The sequence below is a fragment of the Magnolia sinica genome, chromosome 13 (genome assembly GCF_029962835.1).
Source record: "Magnolia sinica isolate HGM2019 chromosome 13, MsV1, whole genome shotgun sequence".
NCBI classification, from domain to species: domain Eukaryota; kingdom Viridiplantae; phylum Streptophyta; class Magnoliopsida; order Magnoliales; family Magnoliaceae; genus Magnolia; species Magnolia sinica.
This window is the reverse complement of record NC_080585.1, coordinates 78,675,008-78,688,241: the sequence shown is the minus strand read 5'-3', so window position 1 is coordinate 78,688,241 and position 13,234 is coordinate 78,675,008.

Genomic DNA, 13,234 nt, shown 5'->3' with positions numbered 1-13,234 from the left:
GCCCTGGGGTTATTTTCATCAATGTTAGGCCTATATATAGACCTTAAAACCCTAACTCTCTTTTCCATACGAATTTCCTAACCCTAGCTAAAAAAGAGAGGGGAAAAGAGAGAAAGTGAGAGAGAAGTTGGTGAATCATCTTAGATTCTTTCCTGTTCTTCTTCATCCTTAAACCATCACTTTAGAATCGTTATTCCAGCGATTCTGAGTTCATCCTTGGGTAAGTTAACCTAACCTTAATCTGTGCTAGAGCTTCGAATAACCTTTGTGTTATTGTAGCTCATCTCTATTCTTGCCTTAGGTTATCTTGTCGCCGTTGACAAAGACATATCGTCTGAATCAGTTTGGTGTTCTATTTCTGGTTAAAGGTGCGGACTTTAATTGTATAGGTTATGGTTTTTAAGGCTTTCAATGTTAGCTAATGGTTTATTCTTGTTATGGATGAGATTTCACATGTTAAATGTTATGTTTATGTTGCATTCCTGATATGCATGTGATATATTGAGATTTGTGTATTCTATGTATATGTAGGAAGTACTGTATATGTATAAAATATGCACATGTGTTTGCCATGATTATTTGTCGTATATTTATGCTAGAGGTATGTGTGACGACTCCTTGGCAAAAGGAATTGTCCAAATGCGTGTATTTCCAAACATACATCATGTATGTTGACCTATGTATTCTAAGTGTTTTTAGAAATGTCTGAATGATCTGAAGTGTAATATATAAACCTAGTATGGGCGTTGAGAAGTGATTCTCAACTCTCCCACTAGTGTGTATAATTTCCTTCACGCAAGTTACATTCCTTGTTGTTTAATTTCAAGTATTACTTATGTGAAAATCCATATTAAGTTGATATTCTTTAAATGCTTATATACTACATGATTTAAGTTGTTATTCCATTACTATTCTAATTGTTGATATGAATATCTATTGTAGTGGAATATGTTTGGGACTATGAATAGTCCAGGAAATCGGTAATCAGGCTTGAGGTTGTGGCTGAGGCTGCTTTCGCCACAAAGGACGTGTTTTGACGAACCCAAGTCGTATTAGAGTTGTCGGCAGTGGTTTGGCCACACGGAGTGTTTGAGCACTTTATGTCATTCAACCCAACGTGCGTTCGTGCTAGTCGAGTTCGTCAAGTAACCCGATTGTCCGATCTATGTTCACCATGTATGGACGCTATTGTTTGAATCTAGGGTACCAAACTTACCAGTGTAAATCCTGTAAACAGTTGTACCTTGATCCGCTAAGACTCATGAGCCGGACATAGTGGCATGAGACACCGTAGTCGAGCTGTCGACCTACGCTGGGGTGACGAGCCTCCCCGTAGTGACCAGTGAGCAACCAAACTCGTGAGCCGATTATGGTGGTATGGGACACTATATTCGTGCTGTCGGCCTACATTGATTGGTGACGAGCCCTTTATAGTGACCTCGAGCATGCCTAGATACCGCATTGAGGTGACGAGCCTTAGTGTAGTAACGAAGGTATGATAGGCGTGCATTGATTGGTGATGAGCCCTCTGCAACGACCTAAAACCATATGATCATATGAGATTGTTTAGGACTAACGACCCTAGAATGGATCACTGTTTGGACGTTGATATAAGGAAGGTACCTTAGCTTCCCAATCCTGCTGTATGAAAAGGACTAATAACAGCTTGGTAATCATATTCATGCACCGCATTTGCATGTGCCTGGAAGACGTGGCGCACTTTGAGGCGATGTCATGCGTAACGTAAGATGAAGATGCTAAGGGTGTACGCGCGAGGGCACGCATCATTCTACATACATCCTTGCATTAACAAAAGTACTTAGGACATGTTTGATTGTTCTGCTTTATCATTACTGCTTGATTGAATTGATAACATGTTAACCTTTGCTTTATGTTCCACTGAGTTGATCACTCACTCCCACGTTCTGGGGTGGTGTTAAACACCCACCAGACTCTGTCTTAGTTGCAAATGTTGATGAGACCTCTAAGGCAGAGCAGGAGATCAAGGATGATAAGACTGCATTTTCTTTCATGCAGTTTTCAGGCGGGTTCTAATGAGCCTTGTTTTAATGCGTGGGATTCTGGGATTTCTTTTGGTATTAAATGATGTAATTTGATACTTGTAATTTTGATAGCAACACTTGTAATACGACCTGGTATGTATATGTATTTCAGGGATGTGCACATGTACACATATATTTCTTTAAGTCTTCCGCTTGCATTCTTCACTTATCCCTGAATTATGTTTGCAGTTTGTCTTAATCTATTCCATGTTTTATGTACTCATACAGACAACATACATCCATCATTCAATATGTTGCATAAGTGATGTTTTGAAACTCGGGAGCTGAGTTATGATCGACCCCCGAATTTCAGGGCGTTACATAGATGCAGGGATATTTTTAAACCACATAAATCTTTATGCCTCTTATCTCTTATTTTTCTCATCGGCTTTTAGGTTTTAGCATAGCTCTTTCCTTATATAGGTTTGTTTTGTCTGCACCAATTGTGTGCGAGTGTTTTTCTCAACATAATTAATATAACCTAAAATAAAAACATCATTTGTGCATATTAAAGGTGGGGTGCGTCATGGAAAGCAACATTTTTTTTTTTGGATGAAATGATGTTTTTGCCCTGTTTAATGTAAGCCTCATCTTTGATACATCAACACCATAGTGTATCATAGGACGATGTCAGGGTTACGGGAGATTCCTATAACCCCTAGTTACAAGCAATTCACAACCCTTTTTTCCATGCACGTCAAGTGGGCCATAACTCTATAATGAATGTTGATCGGTGGACCTAGATCGCATTCATATTGCACCCATTTGATGAATGGCCATGATTTAGTATAAAAATATCACTACTCATCAAGCATATTTACTTTGATTGTAAACAAAAAGTAGATCAGAGATTCATTTGATGTCACTTTGGTACCACTAATAGATGACCCTGATGGGTGGGCCTGCAAGATTCAACAGTCTATATAATTTGGATCATTTGCAAAAAGCCAAAGATAGATGGTGCCTGTCTGATGCTCCACCTAACCACTACAGGAGTACAGAGGATTTGATCACCCCTGGTTAAGATTATCCCCAAATTACTATTGATGGCTTAGATTTTCTATAGGGTGGCTCAGATAAACACTATAATTATCTCCCTATTTTTTCTTTGGAATCCCTCTTAGTTGCGATGCATTTATAAGGGATACCTCCCCATATTTATAAAGAGAGGGTTCGAGAGATGAGGGGGAGTTTAGATGAGGAAAGGCTTATCCCTATTTCATCCAATCTCTTTTTAGTATCTCTTCATCTTTCAAATTTGAAGTATAAATTCATATTTAGAATTTGAAGTTCAAAATCATATTTTGAATTTGAATGAGTCTAGATAAGCAAAGTAGTGGGGAAAACATGCAAGTTTCACTTGTGGGTAACTAGTAGTGGGTGGATCCCACATATTTTCCTGTTACTTCGCTTATTTTAGACTCTGATTCAAATTTAAACTTCATATTCAACATATGAATTTGAAAGTCAAATTTTGAAACATGAAGAGGTACCAAAGAAATATTTAATGATAGGGATAAGTCTTTCCTCAACAAAACTCCTCCCCCATCTCTCGATTCCTCTCTTTATAAATACATGGATATATCCTTTATAAAGACATCACAACCAAGAGGGATTCTATAGACAAAATAGGGAGAAAGTTATAGTATTAATCTTACTCACTTTATAGATGATTTAAGCCATTAATCATAATTCGGAGCCATCCTAATAGTAGAATCAGAGGAGTGGTCAAATCATTTATATTCCCATAGTGGTTAGGTGGACAACTGGATGTGCATTATCCATCTTTGGCTTTGTGCGAAGGTCCTAAGATTATGTGCCCCATTGGATCCTATAGTCCAGCTCATCTGGACCGTCTTTCAGCGGTATCAGAGCAACATCAGACGGATCTTCGATCTACTTTGTGTTTATGATCAAAGTAAGTACCCTTTTATGTTCTTAATTTGAAATTTTATTTAATGTTATTTTTTATTTTACATATTGAGCATCATCATCATAAGAGACTGGGATTGTTAATCATAAAAGAAAATTACACCATTGCTTAAATCTTGTCAAAAAATCCCAAGTCACTTTTTAATACTTGGCCTAAATCAACCCACAAATGACTATTTTTAAAAGGGAGACCTAGACTTTGTCTTAGGCCCATCTTGATTTGTGCACTAATGTGGGGCCCATTTATGTTGTCCAAGGTCATGAGGATATGAGATGAATCATACCTCATGCATGATGACCTACGTATTATGGACCCGACATATGCAAAGTTGTGTCTACTATATGGCATAGATTATGTTCACATGCTAGTACTTATTATTTACAGATTGTTTTGATTTAATCTAATCATTGCAATGTGCAAGTCCCTAGTCTCGGAGGTGACTCTTTGTATCATTAACTACCCTCCTCTTATATATAAGAAGATGAGACTGAGCATTGCTACTTTAGTGTATAATGACAAATGGTCCTTAGATTGGCCAGATTTGGTTATGCTAGGAGAGCGGCTTGGTTAATTCTAAATCACACATTTGTGCAGGGAAGATCCGATGTCAATAATGTTAGTGTACTGATTTATGCACCTATTTATCAATCACGTGAGTTCGTGTGTCAGTGACTCGTCGAGCCCTTGGAAGCTGAAGACTGCAGACACAAAATGACATGCATCATCAAGGAAGTGAAGAACATGTATATGGAGATGCCTTGGTGACCCTAACCTTAGATTTAAAATAACCTAGTCTCTAGATAATCCTAATCTTAATAGGTAAACTTTGATCGATCATCCCTTAGCCTTAGGATTCCAATTAGAACATGATAAGATAGGCTAAAAGAGGTGCTAGCACTATTTCCTTGTTTTTAGGCATCGTAAGTATATCGAGCACTCTCATCAACACTACATTTGCATTGATCTTTTAGAATGTTGATGGTTCTATTATCAACCACGACTTATTTAATGGGTATAGTCCATCATTGTTCGACAATTTTTCAAATCATAGGGTCAAGGGATCTCAAGAATGCCCATATCCCAGCTTTCTAGTAGGCATAATTAGACCCATCAAAATAGTTGGTTGTGTGAGAGCATTCCTCTCACGAGTAAACATAATTATAATGTTCATTTTTTGGATCTTACTCTGGACAGTTAAGTCCTTGAAGAGCAACTCACTCTGATACCTATTGAAATTGCGTGAATTGTCTTCTATGGCACGCGCGGAAGCTTAGAGAAGATTAGAATTACAACTAAGTCCTAGAAGGGGGGGTGAATAGGATTTAGCCATAATTCTAAGCTCCACAAAGATTTCGCACACGCCGTGGTTGACAATCCATCCAAGTTCAAGTAACATTAAGTTTATATAACTATTAATACACATTTAAAGACTTATTACCCAGCAATATTGAGTTTTTGATAAATTTTTTCATAATTTTTTTAAAAAATATGTGTATTATAGTATTACTTTAAAAGGATTCAAATTAATGTTTGTGAAAAATAGAGTTTTCAGAATTACTCAATAAGTTAGATAAGGGCGTCTGTTAGCCGAGTACTTCAAATCGAGAGTCAACTCTATCCGGTGTGATCATGTAGATTAGGACAAGCATTGCAAAGCTTAGGCTCCTTAAGTGCTATTTAGATGATTATTTAGTACATAAATATATAATACCTTAATTTTTTTATATGCATGCTTGTCCTGTGATATTTACTATTCATGAGTACTTTTCACACACGCGCACTTACCCACACAACCCCACACAAGTGTACCACTCTACACACGTATTTACTCTTGCACATGTGCACCGCAAGTGAACATACACACACACACACGCAAATCCTTACACATTGACCATTGACCAAAGACTTGGACTTTTTGAACGTGGACTTTAGAATGGTCCCCACATGGCACATTGCCCCCTCACTTTACACATCTCCCTAACTTGTTGACTTAGACTTGGTCCAAGTCAATGAGAGAGGGAATCTTTACATACACCCCTCCCTCTCCTCTCCCATACCTAGCCCATAGGCTCCCGCTCCTCTCCCATACTTCGATATGCCTCTCACCACTCCTCTCTCCTCCACAACGACAAACCCTAGTTCCCTCTTCCTCACTCTTTCCCTCTCACACTCCTAACCCTTATTAAAAGAAAAGAGAAAAAGAAAGAAATAATGGAAAGAGAAGATAGAAAGAAAATAAAAGAAAGAGAAAGAAGAGAGGAGGTGGCGCGGCTGGAGTTGATTGGGGAAGAAACCATTGCCTTTTCAGTAAGTGGGTCATCTCCCTCCTCCTCGCCATTATATATGTGTTGTATGCACTCTATCCATCCATTTTTCTAGCCCATTTTCAAGCATGGACCTAAGATCGAGGTAGGCCCAAACCTCAGGTGAACCACACCACAAGAACCAGTGTTAGTTGAGTGTCCACCATTGAAACTAGGGGCCTATAGGGGTGGGCCACGCTGCGAGGACCACATGCCTTGCACACTGTCCAAATAGCATGTCCACCATGCTGTGAAAAGCCACTATGATGTATGTGCAACATCCACTCTGTCCATCTGCTTGGGTAGTTAGCTGCCCACCGTGATGTATATGTTTTGTTCATGTCTTCTATCTAGTGCAGGTCCCACGATGATGCATATATTTTATCCACAATATCTAATAGTTGTTCGTCCCCACAATAGTCGTACCCTGCAACAATCAATCAAAGGGGAATATGTGTGATCTGTACGGATGCGCATGATGCGCCCAGAGATCTACAGATATGTACGGAGATCTCTCAATAAGTGGAGTCAGGACATATCAGGCGATGCCTTGTATCACTAAAGCGGCCGAGTGGAGAATGGTTGAGCTCGATCGATCGCATAACAGGTGGCACAAGAGGAAGCAAAGGAAGCAGAACATAGCAAACATCCAAAAGCTAAGTAATGGAGAGCAGCTATAACAACTGACAGAACGTGGGAAGGATCCAAAACAGTTGGATCAAAGTTATAAATAGAAGAGGAATACAGCAAGGAAAAGTGTCTCACACCAACCTAAAGAAACCAAATATATCTTTCAAATTATCCTATCAATTTACATTTCCTAGTGTAATATGTTACTTTCCTTATCAAGCAAGTTTACGTTTCTAGCGCAATTTTTACTTTCCAAGTCTATTGATTTATATTTCTTAGTGTAAACCGTAACATGTAATTTAGTTGTAATTCGAGTCTACACTCGCACGTTGGACTCAGTTCATCAGTCAGAAAGGTGTTCTTTGATTGTTCTTCACGACCGACTGTAATTTCTTTCTCATTTCATTTCATTCGTATTGAAAAGTCCTTTTGTATGGAAGGCGAAGGAGTCACCCATCATCATAAGATGAACCCCACCCTCTGAAAATCACCTGATCTAATTTATACATCGAGCGAGCGGCTGAATAGGCGACCGATCTCTTCAGATCTCGGTCATACACTATGTGTCTGCCTACCTCGATGCTCGGGGTCATTGTTGTTTGGTTTGAATTGGAGCCACAATTCCAATTCTGGCATGCCCACATACCCAGTGTAGAAAACAATGGTGAGCAGTAGCATGGGGCCCACCTTTGTTGTATGCATTTTATGCATGCTACCCTCTGTGGGGTCCACAAGATGTATGTGTTTTATGCATGTTGTCTAGCAACGTGGAGCTCACATGAGGTAAGTGTTTTATTCACGCAACCCATTGAGTTGTATATGTGTGGCTAGGAGGCTCACAAGGCCACGGAATCTACCAAGTTGTATATGTCTGTTCCATAAGGCACATGAAGCCACGGAATCCACTGAGTTGTATATGTATGTGCCATAAGGCCCATGAGGCCGTGAAATCTACCAAGATGTATATGTGTGTGTGTCGCGAGGCCCATAAGCTTATGGGCACACCGTGTAGTGAATGTGCATGACATGAAACCCATTAGACTATGAGGCCCATTGCGTGGCATATGTGTGTGGTGTGGGCCTAGTATTTTGATAGTTGGGCCCACTAAGAGTATGTGAATGTGCAACCCACTGCTGGGGGTTACAGGGTTCACCTTATGGTCATACAAGGCCCATTGCTTGGGGCCCACAAGCCAAAAACATGATGCTTTCAATAGTAAGTTTAACTTGATGTTTAATCACGAGAACAATGTGTGGATTTGTGGTTTGATTATGTGATTGTTAAACTTATGCTAGCTTGCTTGAACGTACATTAACTAAGGGTTAAATGGGCCTACCTAAACTTAGTCAATGATGCATAGAGATGATGTTTGCACATGTGGAGAAACAAGTCTATTAGATTTATGTATGTACACTAGATGGCATGAACAGGAAATCATGTAGAGGAATGCACTTAAGGAAACATTAGACTAATGAAATGTATAAAAGCGGTATACACATATAGCCTTTGTTCGGGTATACTCATGTAGCATATTCGACTTATGCAATGTAACCTGCATGGTGTGCAAGTAGCCATGTTTGAATACTAGGGCAAAATCCCTTCGGTTTCAATTTTAGGAGCTCGAAAGCAGCAGCATAGAAGAGAGGTGAGGAGACAAATACATGGAATAACTGAAAATCTTACTCTAGTGCATATGAAATTCAGTCTTAGGACCTGTGATTGAGGAGAGGAAAGCAATGGTTTATAACAATACGCGTGGCATAAAACACCCAAAGCTCTGTCGTCTCCACCATGTTGTATGTGTAAAATCAACTTCATTCATCAGGTGAGAACCATTATTTGGTCTTGCAGCCGATTCCAATCCGACCATCCAAGTTGTTGGCCGATGCTTTGTATGTTTTTCATATTATATTAAGGGCTCGTTTGAGAGCATGTAAATGGAGGTAAATGAATTGAGAGTAAATTGCTTACTTAGTTGTGTTTAAATGGGAGTAAATGAAATGCATTTGAAATCCAGATATTCTATTTAGATATGAGTAAATGGAAAGAAATGAAATGCCTTGGAATTTTTCAATATCATACAAGAACATATTTGATATCCTAAATCATCTTTAATATTGTTGGAGGATAAAAATGAAACAGTTGTAAAGATAGCACTGTTGTACGGTCCCGCAACAGAGATGAGTTGTGCGTTCGCGCAATGAATAAATGGATTTTCTAGAGGAGTGGCATTGGGCAGTCTGCCCAATATGGGCACGAGCCTATGAAGATCCCATAGCATAATCCTGACTTTTCCCAGTGAAAGGTAGAAGGAGTTGGTCGTCGGGCACTGGTAATTGAGGAAGCCCTTAAACACAGTTACATTTTTACAGAAATGGTCTTATGTAACCTCAATTGCATTCAGGAGATCGATCTTGATCAAAAGATTTGATTGTTTTTTTATTATCGCCTTGGCCCAAGTACTGTCGTAATTATGAGCAAACAAGAAACCGCGAGTACAAAATTCTTCAGTGCCCCATAAAGAATCTTGAGTATGGAAGCGTTGCTGCATTGTCTCGAAAAAAATCAGTGGGAAGAGGGTATGAGGGTTGTAGCATGGCAATAAAAACCTCATTAAATATTTTTTTGCCGGTCCTTTGTTTTGAGCACCTGTCCAACAAAAGACCTTCCAGAATCTATAGCTCCCTCGTAGCCCAATTGGCGGTGTAAAGAATTCTATTGTGTGTCATCTGATCGATAGGCTCACTATAGAGGATTGAGCGATGATGGCGAAGGTTCATGGGGGGTGATAATCATCTCTTCTTTGAAAGGGCTATTGAACTTGATTATTTCTTGGTGCACCTTTACGTAGTCTCAAGTGTTCTGCAGACCTTTTTTTTTAATGAACTCATTTATCTTTTCTTGGAGTTGTTGCCCTTTGCTCTTCAAGCACTTCTTCTTTGAAAAAGGAGCCGGGTGTATTCTCTATCAGATGCTTTAGAACTATCCGTCCATAGATTGGAGGTGGCCTTTAGCTAGTTCTCCCAATCTTCCTCCCGACCCTCTCGGGGAGGTCTTTCTATATCACTCATGATGGCATGACGAATATGACTTCCTGAAAGGATTATACGATTGGAGAAGTTTATGATTGGAAGGTTGGACTCCTTAAAGAGGGAGGGATGTTTGGTTGTAGGATTTACTCTTTTGCCTGGGCGATCTTCAACTTGGGAGGATTGAGGGTTCTCAGGCTCAAACCTTCGAGAAATGGGTGCTCTTGTGAAGTGTCAGATGGTCTGTTACCCCTTGCCATAAGGTTGAGATATGAGGAAGGAATATGTTAAAATTTTGGCAAAGTCCTACTTAGGAAATTTTCTTCCGAAGTAGAGGAGTGTTGCGCGGTCACGTGAAATAGAGCAGTTGCATAGTCGCGCAAGAGAAGCCTATTGAGCGGTTGTACAATAGAGTAACATAGTTTGGGGGTGATAAAAAGCAAAGTGAACTGAGTGAAGGAAGTGCCAACTTATATAGGCAGCGGGACCCGATAGCTTATTGTGTAGACCTGATCACGCAACACAATTTGCGCGATCATGCAATGGGAAAAGAATGAATGTTGTGCAAAAAAGGAGGTTCGATCCCTCGTTTGATTCATAGAAAACTTAAAGGAGGATTGATGGGCCATCTGTTGGAGCGCAAAATTAAAAAAAATCACGAAGATAGCACTATTGTGTAGTCATGCAATAGAGATGAGTTGCACAACCATGCAATGAATAAAGGGAGTTGTTGAAGGAGTGACATCGGGCAGTTTTCCCAATATGGACAAGAGCTTGTTGTGCACCTGTGCAATAGAAGCATGATGCACGACTGCGTAACAATATTCAATTATTCCGATTTGGCAGTTTGCATGTGTTGAGGCCTATAAATACCATTTCCTTCTCTCATTCGAAGCATTAGCAGTTGAGGAACACCAGAGAAATCAAAGTGATCTTCGAGAGTCATCAAATTCGAGAATCATGGCATCCAGGTACCCCGCGGTGCACTGTGGGAGGAGAGAAGGAAGAATGTGCAAGGAGCAGAAGATCTCCCTGTTGTGCGGCCACACAATGGAGACTGTTTGCATGGTCATGCATCAGGAATCTCCAATATGTTCTATAATTACGCATCTTCACATATTTATCTGGGATCTGACCTCCTATGCACATATTCTATGCATATTGGCATAAAGCAAGGGTTTTAAATCCACACTACTTTTCTGTTATCACAACAAACGCTATACAGGCCGAGATGCTGCCGAAATTATTATTAATTTATTTTCAATTACGCCAAATAAATGTCCTTTATTTTAGAATTAAGGGCATGCGAGGGATGCAATAAGAATTCAGATTAATGAAATAAAATGATGATGATGGTTCATTAATTTTTCATTTGTTATTATTGAATGTGGATATTTCAATCTACGATACTTTGTTTCTGGTTGAAAAAAATATCCCAAATTAGTGTGGATTTGTGATGTTTAATGAATTATTGTAATAAGCCCATTGAAATATACACTTTAGCCAAAAATTATGAAATTTTGAGCCTCACATGGGCCACAAACATAAGGATCATAAACAAGTTACTAGCCAACATTTTTTAACCGTCCATTTAGATGACCAACCTTTGGACAATTTGGATCGTATTTATTAGTGTGATTTTAGTGATGTAATCGATAATTGGACGGTGTCGGAGTATCATAACCGTGCCACGTGTATGGAAGACGTGTGCAAAACGGCACCTTTGTGTACTCGTGCGACTCTTTAAAGGAGATAAAAAAGGCACTTCACCCAATTTACTTCCAAATCCTCTCTCATGGATAGGATTTCATTTATTGGCCCATTTACTTCCATTTCATTTCATTTCCATGCATATACTACCGTCCAAACACACCTCAAATTTGATTTACTTCCATTTACTCCTAATTTCCCCGATTTACCTTAATTTACCTAATTTACTCCCAATTCTCCCTATTTACCTTAATTTACCTCTATTTACTCTCATTCAAACGGCCTCTAAAGGAATTCTTGCTGCAAAATTTTTGAGGAATCATTGTGTTTACAAAATAATGCCTCACTTTATCTTATGCCTCTATTGCCTTATGAACAGATGATAAATAAACATCGGCCCAAAGAAGATTTTAAAAAAATAATAAAAAATAAAAATTAATGAGTTATGTCTTTTCGATCATTGTTTACTATGATGTGGTCCACTTGAGCTTCAGATTTGTCTCATTTTTCTACCATAAAATGTTATCATAAAATGGATGGATGATGTGGATAAGTCACATCATTGTGGGGCTTATAAATATAAGTAAATCTTTTTGGGATTGATTTTCGAGGCAAAATTCATTCTTCATTTATCATATCTTGGCAAATATGTAGGAAGTAATAATAGCTTATTTCCCTGCAATTCGAATATATATATATATATATATATATATATATATAAAATTAAAAATAAAAATCAAACGGAATTCAGAAAATCAAACTCCCTAAAAAGCATTGTATGGAATATTGATCACTGGCAATAAAAATGCCTATCTTAAATGTTAATTGAAATTATGATAAAATTAGGGCTGTCAACGGTCTGGGCCTAGAGTTGGTCTCATCCTGGATTTGGAACTCTTTCGGGCAGGGCGTTGGGCTGGTCCTATTCAAATTTCTGCTTTTGGCAGCCCGAGCGTGGCCCATTGACACCCTAGATAAAATCCTTGTATTTTCCACAATAGTATTACTCCAATGCTCTCCGAGCACTATAAATTACAGTGATCCTAGTTGCCTTGAGACACTTGGACAGCCCGATGGCTTGATCTTGCCCGCATTTTAGGTCCAACACAGTTTACGGATACCATGCAACTATGGTAATAATCTGACAATTCTACCTATTTGATCTTTAACCTGTAATTAGGATGGTCCAGATCACTCACACAAGCATAAGTCCAACCAACATTTGATAAATTTATTTACTGGAAGCCATCATATATCATTTGTTATTTTATACTGTCACTTTTGTCAGGCAACCCTAGCCATCCCATCCATTGCACCCCAAAAAAAAAAAAAAAGAAGAAGAAGAAAAAGAAGAAGAAGAAGAAGAATTTACTAAAAAATAAGAACTAATCAGTGTGATTTTATCAAGGTAGCCCATCAACTGAGTTCTTTACGTAATAGACAGTTCACATTGATTGGCGGAAATGTCCAAGTAACGGATGCAATTAGAAGCGCTATAAGTTGAAGTGCTAAGAGCACTGGAGGACTATAACCTATAGTGCTGGTGCTGACATATAGCAGCCAGA